Below are 12,500 nucleotides of genomic sequence, written 5' to 3' on the forward strand. Positions count from 1 at the left end.
CGGAAATTTGACTAAGTGCCTAGGAGGATGTCCCTTTAAGAAGGCCGACGTGCTATGGTTCTCCACCCGGGTCCGGAACTCAAAATTAGTCCCTCTCCTAGTTGGAAGTCATCAAAAAAAGGCGGAAATTTGACTAAGTGCCATCATTTTAGAGTACCAGGACTATAGTGGGGGAATTGGAGCCCTCTGGTGGACACTCGCTGCAAATGCACCCTGAATTAAAGACATTATTTCCAGTTCTTTTGGGGCCCTATTTTCAGGCGTAAATTTGACTAAGTGTCTAGGGGCATGTCCCTTTAAGAAGGCCGACCTGCTATGGTTCTCCACCTGGGTCTGGAACGCCAAATTAGTCACTCTCCTCGCTGGAAGTCCAAAAAAAAGGCGTGAATTTGACTAAGTGCCTAGGAGGATGTCCCTTTAAGAAGGCCGACGTGCTATGGTTCTCCACCTGGGTCAGGAAAGCAAAATTGTCCCTCTCCTCGCTGGAAGTCCAAAAAAAAGGCGTGAATTTGACTAAGTGCCTAGGAGCATTTCCCTTTAAGAAGGCCGACGTGCTATGGTTCTCCACCCGGGTACGGAAAGCAAAATTAGTCCCTCTCCTCGCTGGAAGTCCAAAAAAAAGGCGTAAATTTGACTAAGTGCCTAGGAGGATGTCCCTTTAAGAAGGCTGACCTGCTATGGTTCTCCACCCGGGTGCGGAAAGCAAAATTAGTCCCTCTCCTCGCTGGAAGTCCAAAAAAAAAGGCGGAAATTTGACTAAGTGCCTAGGAGGATGTCCCTTTAAGAAGGCCGACCTGCTATGGTTCTCCACCTGGGTCAGGAAAGCAAAATTGTCCCTCTCCTCGCTGGAAGTCCAAAAAAAAGGCGTGAATTTGACTAAGTGCCTAGGAGGATGTCCCTTTAAGAAGGCCGACGTGCTATGGTTCTCCACCTGGGTCTGGAACGCCAAATTAGTCCCTCTCCTCGCTGGAAGTCCAAAAAAAAGGCGTGAATTTGACTAAGTGCCTAGGAGGATGTCACCTTAAGAAGGCCGACGTGCTATGGTTCTCCACCTGGGTCAGGAAAGCAAAATTGTCCCTCTCCTCGCTGGAAGTCCAAAAAAAAGGCGTGAATTTGACTAAGTGCCTAGGAGCATTTCCCTTTAAGAAGGCCGACGTGCTATGGTTCTCCACCTGGGTCAGGAAAGCAAAATTGTCCCTCTCCTCGCTGGAAGTCCAAAAAAAAGGCGTGAATTTGACTAAGTGCCTAGGAGCATTTCCCTTTAAGAAGGCCGACGTGCTATGGTTCTCCACCTGGGTCAGGAAAGCAAAATTGTCCCTCTCCTCGCTGGAAGTCCAAAAAAAAGGCGGAAATTTGACTAAGTGCCTAGGAGGATGTCCCTTAAAGAAGGCCGACGTGCTATGGTTCTCCACCTGGGTCTGGAACGCCAAATTAGTCCCTCTCCTCGCTGGAAGTCCAAAAAAAAGGCGTGAATTTGACTAAGTGCCTAGGAGGATGTCACCTTAAGAAGGCCGACCTGCTATGGTTCTCCACCTGGGTACAGAACGCCAAATTAGTCCCTCTCCTCGCTGGAAGTCCAAAAAAAAGGCGTGAATTTGACTAAGTGCCTAGGAGGATGTCACCTTAAGAAGGCCGACGTGCTATGGTTCTCCACCTGGGTACGGAACGCCAAATTAGTCCCTCTCCTCGCTGGAAGTCCAAAAAAAAGGCGTAAATTTGACTAAGTGCCTAGGAGGATGTCCCTTTAAGAAGGCCGACGTGCTATGGTTCTCCACCTGGGTCAGGAAAGCAAAATTGTCCCTCTCCTCGCTGGAAGTCCAAAAAAAAGGCGTGAATTTGACTAAGTGCCTAGGAGCATTTCCCTTTAAGAAGGCCGACGTGCTATGGTTCTCCACCTGGGTCAGGAAAGCAAAATTGTCCCTCTCCTCGCTGGAAGTCCAAAAAAAAGGCGGAAATTTGACTAAGTGCCTAGGGGCATGTCCCTTTAAGAAGGCCGACCTGCTATGGTTCTCCACCTGGGTCAGGAAAGCAAAATTGTCCCTCTCCTCGCTGGAAGTCCACAAAAAGGTGTAAATTTGACTAAGTGCCTAGGAGGATGTCCCTTTAAGAAGGCCGACGTGCTATGGTTCTCCACCTGGGTCTGGAACGCCAAATTAGTCCCTCTCCTCGCTGGAAGTCCAAAAAAAAGGCGTGAATTTGACTAAGTGCCTAGGAGCATTTCCCTTTAAGAAGGCCGACGTGCTATGGTTCTCCACCTGGGTCAGGAAAGCAAAATTGTCCCTCTCCTCGCTGGAAGTCCAAAAAAAAGGCGTGAATTTGACTAAGTGCCTAGGAGCATTTCCCTTTAAGAAGGCCGACGTGCTATGGTTCTCCACCTGGGTCAGGAAAGCAAAATTGTCCCTCTCCTCGCTGGAAGTCCAAAAAAAAGGCGTGAATTTGACTAAGTGCCTAGGAGGATGTCCCTTAAAGAAGGCCGACGTGCTATGGTTCTCCACCTGGGTCTGGAACGCCAAATTAGTCCCTCTCCTCGCTGGAAGTCCAAAAAAAAGGCGGAAATTTGACTAAGTGCCTAGGAGGATGTCCCTTTAAGAAGGCCGACGTGCTATGGTTCTCCACCCGGGTCCGGAACTCAAAATTAGTCCCTCTCCTAGTTGGAAGTCATCAAAAAAAGGCGGAAATTTGACTAAGTGCCATCATTTTAGAGTACCAGGACTATAGCTGGGGAATTGGAGCCCTCTGGTGGACACTTGCTGCAAATGCACCCTGAATTAAAGACATTATTTCCAGTTCTTTTGGGGCCCTATTTTCAGGCGTAAATTTGACTAAGTGTCTAGGGGCATGTCCCTTTAAGAAGGCCGACCTGCTATGGTTCTCCACCTGGGTCTGGAACGCCAAATTAGTCCCTCTCCTCGCTGGAAGTCCAAAAAAAAGGCGTGAATTTGACTAAGTGCCTAGGAGGATGTCCCTTAAAGAAGGCCGACGTGCTATGGTTCTCCACCTGGGTCTGGAACGCCAAATTAGTCCCTCTCCTCGCTGGAAGTCCAAAAAAAAGGCGTGAATTTGACTAAGTGCCTAGGAGCATTTCCCTTTAAGAAGGCCGACGTGCTATGGTTCTCCACCTGGGTCAGGAAAGCAAAATTGTCCCTCTCCTCGCTGGAAGTCCAAAAAAAAGGCGTGAATTTGACTAAGTGCCTAGGAGCATTTCCCTTTAAGAAGGCCGACGTGCTATGGTTCTCCACCTGGGTCAGGAAAGCAAAATTGTCCCTCTCCTCGCTGGAAGTCCAAAAAAAAGGCGTGAATTTGACTAAGTGCCTAGGAGCATTTCCCTTTAAGAAGGCCGACGTGCTATGGTTCTCCACCTGGGTCAGGAAAGCAAAATTGTCCCTCTCCTCGCTGGAAGTCCAAAAAAAAGGCGGAAATTTGACTAAGTGCCTAGGAGCATTTCCCTTTAAGAAGGCCGACGTGCTATGGTTCTCCACCTGGGTCAGGAAAGCAAAATTGTCCCTCTCCTCGCTGGAAGTCCAAAAAAAAGGCGGAAATTTGACTAAGTGCCTAGGAGGATGTCCCTTAAAGAAGGCCGACGTGCTATGGTTCTCCACCTGGGTCTGGAACGCCAAATTAGTCCCTCTCCTCGCTGGAAGTCCAAAAAAAAGGCGTGAATTTGACTAAGTGCCTAGGAGGATGTCCCTTTAAGAAGGCCGACGTGCTATGGTTCTCCACCTGGGTACAGAACGCCAAATTAGTCCCTCTCCTCGCTGGAAGTCCAAAAAAAAGGCGTGAATTTGACTAAGTGCCTAGGAGGATGTCACCTTAAGAAGGCCGACCTGCTATGGTTCTCCACCTGGGTACAGAACGCCAAATTAGTCCCTCTCCTCGCTGGAAGTCCAAAAAAAAGGCGTGAATTTGACTAAGTGCCTAGGAGGATGTCACCTTAAGAAGGCCGACGTGCTATGGTTCTCCACCTGGGTACGGAACGCCAAATTAGTCCCTCTCCTCGCTGGAAGTCCAAAAAAAAGGTGTAAATTTGACTAAGTGCCTAGGAGGATGTCCCTTTAAGAAGGCTGACCTGCTATGGTTCTCCACCCGGGTACGGAAAGCAAAATTAGTCCCTCTCCTCGCTGGAAGTCAAAAAAAAAGGCGTAAATTTGACTAAGTGCCTAGGAGGATGTCCCTTTAAGAAGGCTGACCTGCTATGGTTCTCCACCCGGGTACGGAAAGCAAAATTAGTCCCTCTCCTCGCTGGAAGTCCAAAAAAAAGGCGTGAATTTGACTAAGTGCCTAGGAGGATGTCCCTTTAAGAAGGCCGACCTGCTATGGTCCTCCACCTGGGTCAGGAACGCAAAATTGTCCCTCTCCTCGCTGGAAGTCCAAAAAAAAAGGTGGAAATTTGACTAAGTGCCTAGGAGGATGTCCCTTTAAGAAGGCCGACCTGCTATGGTTCTCCACCCGGGTCCGGAACTCAAAATTAGTCCCTCTCCTAGTTGGAAGTCCTCAAAAAAAGGCGGAAATTTGACTAAGTGCCATCATTTTAGAGTACCAGGACTAAAGCTGGGGAATTGGAGCCCTCTGGTGGACACTCGCTGCAAATGCACCCTGAATTAAACACATTATTTCCAGTTCTTTTGGGGCCCTATTTTCAGACGTTGTGGAGCCCTCCAGTGGACTCCCGCCTCCAATGCACCCCCATAATTATAGACATCACCCCCCAAATTAAAGACATTATTTCCAGTTCTTTTGGGGCCCTATTTTCAGCCGGTTTGGCGTATTTCCTTGACGCCGGGGAGTCCTACAGGTGTTCCCGGGGAATGAGAGGCCTTTTGTGGGCCAGAAAGAGTGGGGAACCCTTGGAGCCCCTATTTTCAGACAGTTTGGCTCATTTCGGTGACGCCGGGGCGTCCATCAGGTCTTCCCGGGGAATGAGAGGCCTTTTGTGGCCATATGTCAACAAAAGAGTGGGGAAATGGAGCCCTCCGGTGGACTCCCGCTGCAAATGCACCCCCCAAATTAAATACATTAATTCCAGGCCTTTTGGGGCCCTATATTCAGACGGTGTGGAGCCCTCCAGTGGACTCCCGCCTCCAATGCACCCCCATAATTATAGACATCACCCCCCAAATTAAACACATTATTTCCAGTTCTTTTGGGCCCCTATTTTCAGACGGTTTGGCGTATTTCCTTGACGCCGGGGAGTCCTACAGGTGTTCCCGGGGAATGAGAGGCCTTTTGTGGGCCAGAAAGAGTGGGGAACCCTTGGAGCCCCTATTTTCAGACAGTTTGGCTTATTTCGGTGACGCCGGGGCGTCCATCAGGTCTTCCCGGGGAATGAGAGGCCTTTTGTGGCCATATGTCAACAAAAGAGTGGGGAAATGGAGCCCTCCGGTGGACTCCCGCTGCAAATGCACCCCCCAAATTAAATACATTAATTCCAGGCCTTTTGGGGCCCTATATTCAGACGGTGTGGAGCCCTCCAGTGGACTCCCGCCTCCAATGCACCCCCATAATTATAGACATCACCCCCCAAATTAAACACATCATTTCCAGTTCTTTTGGGCCCCTATTTTCAGACGGTTTGGCGTATTTCCTTGACGCCGGGGAGTCCTACAGGTGTTCCCGGGGAATGAGAGGCCTTTTGTGGGCCAGAAAGAGTGGGGAACCCTTGGAGCCCCTATTTTCAGACAGTTTGGCTTATTTCGGTGACGCCGGGGCGTCCATCAGGTCTTCCCGGGGAATGAGAGGCCTTTTGTGGCCATATGTCAACAAAAGAGTGGGGAAATGGAGCCCTCCGGTGGACTCCCGCTGCAAATGCACCCCCCAAATTAAATACATTAATTCCAGGCCTTTTGGGGCCCTATATTCAGACGGTGTGGAGCCCTCCAGTGGACTCCCGCCTCCAATGCACCCCCATAATTATAGACATCACCCCCCAAATTAAACACATCATTTCCAGTTCTTTTGGGCCCCTATTTTCAGACAGTTTGGCGTATTTCCTTGACGCCGGGGAGTCCTACAGGTGTTCCCGGGGAATGAGAGGCCTTTTGTGGGCCAGAAAGAGTGGGGAACCCTTGGAGCCCCTATTTTCAGACAGTTTGCCGTATTTCGGTGACGCCGGGGCGTCCATCAGGTCTTCCCGGGGAATGAGAGGCCTTTTGGGGCCATACATAGGTCAACAAAAGAGTGGGGAAATGGAGCCCTCCGGTGGACTCCCGCTGCAAATGCACCCCCCAAATTAAATACATTAATTCCAGGCCTTTTGGGGCCCTATATTCAGACGGTGTGGAGCCCTCCAGTGGACTCCCGCCTCCAATGCACCCCCATAATTATAGACATCACCCCCCCAAATTAAACACATTATTTCCAGTTCTTTTGGGCCCCTATTTTCAGACGGTTTGGCGTATTTCCTTGACGCCGGTGAGTCCTACAGGTGTTCCCGGGGAATGAGAGGCCTTTTGTGGGCCAGAAAGAGTGGGGAACCCTTGGAGCCCCTATTTTCAGACAGTTTGCCGTATTTCGGTGACGCCGGGGCGTCCGTCAGGTCTTCCCGGGGAATGTGAGGCCTTTCGTGGGCCATATTTTCAGACAGATTGGCCTGTTTCAGTGACGCCGAGGCGTCCATCAGGTCTTCCCGGGGAGTGTGAGGCCTTTTGGGGCCCTATTTTCAGACAGAAAAAAAAGAAAAGTAACCCTTACACTACAAAGGACAGCGGGGAAACGCCCCCCCCAGCAAAGTCACAGGGGAAGTGGGGTAGACAAGTGGAGAGTGTCTGGGGAAAAGTCCACAAAATGATCAAAAATCACACCCAGGTACGAGTGCCACAAGTCCCGCCGCGTCCCACCCGAGTCCGAGGTGCCCCCCACATGCCCAAAACGCACCCAGCAAAGGCGCACTGTGAGTGGGGAAGAAAAGTTGGAAAAGTGGGCAAAAGTCCCGAATTTGATCCAAAATCACACCCAGGTTCGAGTCCCACAAGTCCCGCCGCGTTCCACCAGTGTTCCGGGGTGCCTACAATGTCCACAACTTACCCAGCAAAGGCGCACTGTGATTGGGAAGAAAAGTTGGAAAAGTGGGCAAAAGTCCGGAAAATGACCAAAAACCACACCCAGGTTAGAGCCCCACACGTCCTGCAGTCGCACCCGAGTCCTGGGATGCCCAACATGTCCAAAAAAATCAAAAAAAGCCCAAAAAAATCAAAAAAATCCCCGGGCCGTATCTTGGACGCCGGCGTACCGCGTTCGGCCCTCGTGCCGTAGTTTGGCGACCGATTGTAAAAATTTGCCGCGACCGGCTAGTTTTTTTCCTTGGAGTAAATAGAGAGTAGATCCAGCAGAAAATATGCACTATAAACAAAGAGAGGGAGTTTGGAGGGGGGGGGCAAAAACGCCCTCTTGGAACTTAGTCCCGCCGCGTTCCACCAGTGTCTCGGGGTGCCTACAATGTCCACAACTTACCCAGCAAAGGCGCACTGTGATTGGGAAGAAAAGTTGGGAAAGTGGGCAAAAGTCCCGAATTTGGTCCAAAATCACACCCAGGTTCGAGTCCCACAAGTCCCGCCGCGTTCCACCAGGGTTCCGGGGCGCCTACAATGTCCACAACGCACCCAGCAAAGGCGCACTGTGATTGGGAAGAAAAGTTGGGAAAGTGGGCAAAAGTCCCGAATTTGGTCCAAAATCACACCCAGGTTCGAGTCCCACAAGTCCCGCCGCGTTCCACCAGGGTTCCGGGGTGCCTGACATGTCCACGACGCACCCAGCAAAGGCGCACTGTGATTGGGAAGAAAAGTTGGGAAAGTGGGCAAAAGTCCCGAATTTGGTCCAAAATCACACCCAGGTTCGAGTCCCACAAGTCCCGCCGCGTTCCACCAGTGTGCCTGACATGTCCACAACGCACCCAGCAAAGGCGCACTGTGAGTGGGCAAGAAAAGTTGGGAAAGTGGGCAAAAGTCCCGAATTTGGTCCAAAATCACACCCAGGTTCGAGTCCCACAAGTCCCGCCGCGTTCCACCAGGGTTCCGGGGCGCCTACAATGTCCACAACGCACCCAGCAAAGGCGCACTGTGAGTGGGCAAGAAAAGTTGGGAAAGTGGGCAAAAGTCCCGAATTTGGTCCAAAATCACACCCAGGTTCGAGTCCCACAAGTCCCGCCGCGTTCCACCAGGGTTCCGGGGTGCCTACAATGTCCACAACGCACCCAGCAAAGGCGCACTGTGATTGGGAAGAAAAGTTGGGAAAGTGGGCAAAAGTCCCGAATTTTATCCAAAATCACACCCAGGTTCGAGTCCCACAAGTCCCGCCGCGTTCCACCAGGGTTCCGGGGTGCCTACAATGTCCACAACGCACCCAGCAAAGGCGCACTGTGATTGGGAAGAAAAGTTGGGAAAGTGGGCAAAAGTCCCGAATTTTATCCAAAATCACACCCAGGTTCGAGTCCCACAAGTCCCGCCGCGTTCCACCAGGGTTCCGGGGTGCCTACAATGTCCACAACGCACCCAGCAAAGGCGCACTGTGATTGGGAAGAAAAGTTGGGAAAGTGGGCAAAAGTCCCGAATTTGGTCCAAAATCACACCCAGGTTCGAGTCCCACAAGTCCCGCCGCGTTCCACCAGGGTTCCGGGGTGCCTACAATGTCCACAACGCACCCAGCAAAGGCGCACTGTGATTGGGAAGAAAAGTTGGGAAAGTGGGCAAAAGTCCCGAATTTGGTCCAAAATCACACCCAGGTTCGAGTCCCACAAGTCCCGCCGCGTTCCACCAGGGTTCCGGGGTGCCTACAATGTCCACGACGCACCCAGCAAAGGCGCACTGTGATTGGGAAGAAAAGTTGGGAAAGTGGGCAAAAGTCCCGAATTTGGTCCAAAATCACACCCAGGTTCGAGTCCCACAAGTCCCGCCGCGTTCCACCAGGGTTCCGGGGTGCCTACAATGTCCACACCGCACCCAGCAAAGGCGCACTGTGAGTGGGCAAGAAAAGTTGGGAAAGTGGGCAAAAGTCCCGAATTTGGTCCAAAATCACACCCAGGTTCGAGTCCCACAAGTCCCGCCGCGTTCCACCAGTGTCTCGGGGTGCCTACAATGTCCACGACGCACCCAGCAAAGGCGCACTGTGATTGGGAAGAAAAGTTGGGAAAGTGGGCAAAAGTCCCGAATTTGGTCCAAAATCACACCCAGGTTCGAGTCCCACAAGTCCCGCCGCGTTCCACCAGGGTTCCGGGGTGCCTACAATGTCCACGACGCACCCAGCAAAGGCGCACTGTGATTGGGAAGAAAAGTTGGGAAAGTGGGCAAAAGTCCCGAATTTGGTCCAAAATCACACCCAGGTTCGAGTCCCACAAGTCCCGCCGCGTTCCACCAGAGTGCCGGGGTGCCCTCGGGGTGCCTACAATGTCCACAACTTACCCAGCAAAGGTGCACTGTGATTGGGAAGAAAAGTTGGGAAAGTGGGCAAAAGTCCCGAATTTGGTCCAAAATCACACCCAGGTTCGAGTCCCACAAGTCCCGCCGCGTTCCACCAGTGTCTCGGGGTGCCTACAATGTCCACAACGCACCCAGCAAAGGCGCACTGTGATTGGGAAGAAAAGTTGGGAAAGTGGGCAAAAGTCCCGAATTTGGTCCAAAATCACACCCAGGTTCGAGTCCCACAAGTCCCGCCGCGTTCCACCAGTGTCTCGGGGTGCCTACAATGTCCACGACGCACCCAGCAAAGGCGCACTGTGATTGGGAAGAAAAGTTGGGAAAGTGGGCAAAAGTCCCGAATTTGGTCCAAAGTCACACCCAGGTTCGAGTCCCACAAGTCCCGCCGCGTTCCACCAGGGTTCCGGGGTGCCTACAATGTCCACAACGCACCCAGCAAAGGCGCACTGTGATTGGGAAGAAAAGTTGGGAAAGTGGGCAAAAGTCCCGAATTTGATCCAAAATTATGCCCGGGTTGGAGTACCACGAGTCCGGCCGCGTTCCACCGGTGTCCCGGGGGTGCCTGGCATGTCCACAACTTACCCAGCAAAGGCGCACTGTGATTGGGAAGAAAAGTTGGGAAAGTGGGCAAAAGTCCCGAATTTGATCCAAAATTATGCCCGGGTTGGAGTACCACGAGTCCGGCCGCGTTCCACCGGTGTCCCGGGGGTGCCTGGCATGTCCACAACTTACCCAGCAAAGGCGCACTGTGATTGGGAAGAAAAGTTGGGAAAGTGGGCAAAAGTCCCGAATTTGATCCAATATTATGCCCGGGTTGGAGTACCACGAGTCCGGCCGCGTTCCACCGGTGTCCCGGGGGTGCCTGGCATGTCCACAACTTACCCAGCAAAGGCGCACTGTGATTGGGAAGAAAAGTTGGGAAAGTGGGCAAAAGTCCCGAATTTGATCCAAAATTATGCCCGGGTTGGAGTACCACGAGTCCGGCCGCGTTCCACCGGTGTCCCGGGGGTGCCTGGCATGTCCACAACTTACCCAGCAAAGGCGCACTGTGATTGGGAAGAAAAGTTGGGAAAGTGGGCAAAAGTCCCGAATTTGATCCAATATTATGCCCGGGTTGGAGTACCACGAGTCCGGCCGCGTTCCACCGGTGTCCCGGGGGTGCCTGCCATGTCCACAACTTACCCAGCAAAGGCGCACTGTGATTGGGAAGAAAAGTTGGGAAAGTGGGCAAAAGTCCCGAATTTGATCCATAATTATACCCAGGTTCGAGTCCCACAAGTCCCGCCGCATTCCACCAGTGTTCCGGGGTGCCTGACATGTCCACGACGCACCCAGCAAAGGCGCACTGTGATTGGGAAGAAAAGTTGGGAAAGTGGGCAAAAGTCCCGAATTTGGTCCAAAATCACACCCAGGTTCGAGTCCCACAAGTCCCGCCGCGTTCCACCAGGGTTCCGGGGTGCCTGACATGTCCACGACGCACCCAGCAAAGGCGCACTGTGATTGGGAAGAAAAGTTGGGAAAGTGGGCAAAAGTCCCGAATTTGGTCCAAAATCACACCCAGGTTCGAGTCCCACAAGTCCCGCCGCGTTCCACCAGGGTTCCGGGGTGCCTACAATGTCCACAACGCACCCAGCAAAGGCGCACTGTGATTGGGAAGAAAAGTTGGGAAAGTGGGCAAAAGTCCCGAATTTGGTCCAAAATCACACCCAGGTTCGAGTCCCACAAGTCCCGCCGCGTTCCACCAGTGTCTCGGGGTGCCTACAATGTCCACAACTTGCCCAGCAAAGGCGCACTGTGATTGGGAAGAAAAGTTGGGAAAGTGGGCAAAAGTCCCGAATTTGGTCCAAAATCACACCCAGGTTCGAGTCCCACAAGTCCCGCCGCGTTCCACCAGTGTCTCGGGGTGCCTACAATGTCCACAACGCACCCAGCAAAGGCGCACTGTGATTGGGAAGAAAAGTTGGGAAAGTGGGCAAAAGTCCCGAATTTGGGCCAAAATCACACCCAGGTTCGAGTCCCACAAGTCCCGCCGCGTTCCACCAGGGTTCCGGGGTGCCTACAATGTCCACAACTTACCCAGCAAAGGCGCACTGTGATTGGGAAGAAAAGTTGGGAAAGTGGGCAAAAGTCCCGAATTTGGTCCAAAATCACACCCAGGTTCGAGTCCCACAAGTCCCGCCGCGTTCCACCAGTGTCTCGGGGTGCCTACAATGTCCACAACTTACCCAGCAAAGGCGCACTGTGATTGGGAAGAAAAGTTGGGAAAGTGGGCAAAAGTCCCGAATTTGGTCCAAAATCACACCCAGGTTCGAGTCCCACAAGTCCCGCCGCGTTCCACCAGGGTTCCGGGGTGCCTACAATGTCCACAACTTACCCAGCAAAGGCGCACTGTGATTGGGAAGAAAAGTTGGGAAAGTGGGCAAAAGTCCCGAATTTGGTCCAAAATCACACCCAGGTTCGAGTCCCACAAGTCCCGCCGCGTTCCACCAGGGTTCCGGGGTGCCTACAATGTCCACAACGCACCCAGCAAAGGCGCACTGTGATTGGGAAGAAAAGTTGGGAAAGTGGGCAAAAGTCCCGAATTTGGTCCAAAATCACACCCAGGTTCGAGTCCCACAAGTCCCGCCGCGTTCCACCAGGGTCTCGGGGTGCCTACAATGTCCACGACGCACCCAGCAAAGGTGCACTGTGATTGGGAAGAAAAGTTGGGAAAGTGGGCAAAAGTCCCGAATTTGATCCAAAATTATGCCCGGGTTGGAGTACCACGAGTCCGGCCGCGTTCCACCGGTGTCCCGGGGGTGCCTGGCATGTCCACAACTTACCCAGCAAAGGCGCACTGTGATTGGGAAGAAAAGTTGGGAAAGTGGGCAAAAGTCCCGAATTTGATCCAAAATTATGCCCGGGTTGGAGTACCACGAGTCCGGCCGCGTTCCACCGGTGTCCCGGGGGTGCCTGCCATGTCCACAACTTACCCAGCAAAGGCGCACTGTGATTCAGAAGAAAAGTTGGGAAAGTGGGGAAAAAAAGGACCGGGAAATATCCAAAATTATGCCCGGGTTGGAGTACCACGAGTCCGGCCGCGTTCCACCGGTGTCC

The sequence above is a fragment of the Nerophis lumbriciformis genome, unplaced genomic scaffold (genome assembly GCF_033978685.3).
Source record: "Nerophis lumbriciformis unplaced genomic scaffold, RoL_Nlum_v2.1 HiC_scaffold_56, whole genome shotgun sequence".
In the NCBI taxonomy this organism is placed as follows: Eukaryota; Metazoa; Chordata; class Actinopteri; order Syngnathiformes; family Syngnathidae; genus Nerophis; species Nerophis lumbriciformis.